Genomic DNA, 2,880 nt, shown 5'->3' on the forward strand with positions numbered 1-2,880 from the left:
GGAAAGCGTAGGAGGATGATGGGAGGGTGGAGGTGTTGTGAAGGGGGAGTGGAGTAGGAGAAGGAGGAGTAGTAGGAGGGTGGCGAGAGGGACGGTGTTTGGTCCGAGGTGAGTATCGGAGCGGACGGAGATAGGGTCGGAGAGGTAAGGAGGAGTAGAGGTGGCATGGGGGGGTAAGAAGGAGGTGTGTTGCCAGGACCGAAGGTGAGTATCGGAATGGCAGCAGTAGGTTATGACTCCGGAGGTGAAGAGGGTGGAGGTCCAGAAGTCGGGTCGGGGTCGGGTATGCATGGATATGACAGTCCCGGTGCAAGTGCACGATACTAATAAACTCTTTTAAAACTCAGAACTCACCCTGGTCCTTCTTGGACAGTCGTCAGGGAGTCAGACTAAGCTCTTTAAACGTATGGAAGGGTCGCTCAACACCACAGTCTTTGTAGCACAGATGAGGGGTCCAACAACTGTAAGTACAACGCAAACTGGGTGTATATATAGAAAAAAAGAGAAATCAGAACAAAAAACAAGTAAAATAGCCGATGGATGGTGGCGATGGAAACAGGAAGAATGTTGAGAGCTCGGCTAAGAAACAAGAAGGCAAAAAAATGGTCCACAAGGTAACAATAAAATCAATAATTGAGGCCCATAAGGTCAATATCAACCATCAATCTCGCTTCTCCACCGTATATCCGTCATCCTAACTCCCGTCCCGTCCTTCCATCCTCTTCTCCTGATCCGTCGCTGTCCTTCAAGCTCAAAATCGTGTGAATTGGTGGAAAATTGGTGGAGATATGGGGGAAATGGTGGATATCCGTGAATTTTGGGGAAGTGGCAATATGAGTCTTGAGAAAAAAAGCATGGAAAAAATTGGAAAAAATGGGGAAATGTGCCGTGGGCATTGTGAATGTGTCGGAGGCTTGAGGGTGCTCGTTGGAGCCTCGAAAAACGTGGTTCTGGCCTTGTTTGTGTGGTACTTGCTGTGCCCTCCTACAACGACTGCAAGTGATAATTAGTACTCATTGTATAAATGGTGTGGGGCACTAGGTTTTTCTTTTCCCTCAGTTCTCAAGTTAGAGACTGAGGTGATATCCCTTTTTCATTATTTTAACTTTCATATAACTGACTGTACTCTCTGTGTTATAGTCCATGTGTACAGGTAAAGAGTTACAATGTTATTAGTTGTCAAGTTAGAGACTGAGTCCGTGCATACAGCTCTATTAATCATTTCAGGTTTCGAGCCCAGAACTATCTCTGCTCCCTGTACTATCGCAAACAATGGCCGACTCTACTAACAAGAAAAGTTTATACTCTATCAAGAAGCTTGATAACGAAGGCAAGAACTATATGTCTTGGGCTGATCATATGGAAGCCATCTTGGTAGATCGAGAACTCTGGGAGGTTGTGGACCCCCAAGACCCCAATTCCACTAGACCCACTTCTGCACAGACCACTCCTGCCACTCAGACTCCTGCCACCACTGCACAAACTCCAGTCACTACCCAGACTGCTGCTCAGACTGCGACTCAGACCCCTACCACTACTCAGACTGCTGCAACACTTACTCCTGAAGAATGGGATAAGAAGAACCACAAGGCTAGAATGCAGATTATACTTGCCATAGAGGACACTCCTCTCCAGATTGTCAAGTGTAGGGCAACAGCAAAGGAAGCCTGGAAAGCTTTGGCAGATCGTTATAATGGTCTCGGAGCACTAGATGCATCCATCCTTACCTCTCATCTCCACCATTTCCAAATTGATGATTCTAAACCAATTGAACCCCAAATTAACCAAATGCGCAATATCCACTCCCAACTCGCTTCCCTTGGTGACTCCATGTCCAACCCCAAGTTCGCCATGGCCATTACCTCTGCGTTGCCTTCTTCATATGAGACAGTCAAATCCTTTGCTGTGACCTTGATAACTGACATGACTATGTTCACCAGCGATGACCTTATCACTTGAATCCTTCAAGATGAAAAGCAAAAGACTGAAGAGAACTTGTCAGCAGCTGCACTGCTAGTCAAATCTGGCAGAGTGTTGTAGGTGGGCACAGCCGGTACTGCACAAACAAACCGAATATCGCGATTTCCCCATCCCTGCACATCCCCACTTCACAAAACATGTCGCACACGTCCTCATATACCATTCCTACTCTTCCACGATTTTTCCCCATTTTTTCAGACACATCTCCAGTCCCCACAGACCAAATTCCCATGCCCACCCAGCAGTGCGGCCACACTCACACTGGATTTCACTTATCTCAGCAACCACTGCACCGATTTGGACGATATTGGTACCGTTGGAAACGTGCAATTTAGGAGTATTAGGATCCATGATTAGCGAAAGTTCATTGGCAATGGATAGAGTTGGATATTTTTTGGCTGGAAATCAACCATTGCTTTATTGTTTTCTTGATTATTGTTTTCCCTTCCTTTTTCCGATATTGTTTGTTGCCCATATGATCCACCTGAGCACATGGGACTCATCGGATATTTTTCTTCATTTTTATTTGCATATATACCTGTACATGAGGATGTATCTACTTTTTCCTTTGGATTAGAAACCACCGAGTTTGCCCCTCCCAAACTAGTAGGGAGTAGTACGACCTAGAAGACAGCCAAGAAGACCTCTATATTAGTCCTCACCTTAGTGTCACCCAGAGAGGTGGGGCAAGAGACTGACTGGAGTACACCACGCACCGTACCACACCGGACCATATCACCATTACCATTACCACCTTTTTCCTGACCTGCTGGATACCAATCCGGTCCCCATCCTTCCTGTTTTCCTAGTGGGTTAGATCCCTAGCCCGCTTACAGCGTCGGACAAACCTTCTGGTGGCTCAAAGCAAGAGTCGCAAAAAGGTAAGAAGGGTAACAGGAC

Source organism: Cantharellus anzutake, assembly GCF_015039405.1.
Source record: "Cantharellus anzutake strain C23 chromosome Unknown EI90scaffold_16, whole genome shotgun sequence".
NCBI classification, from domain to species: Eukaryota; Fungi; Basidiomycota; class Agaricomycetes; order Cantharellales; family Hydnaceae; genus Cantharellus; species Cantharellus anzutake.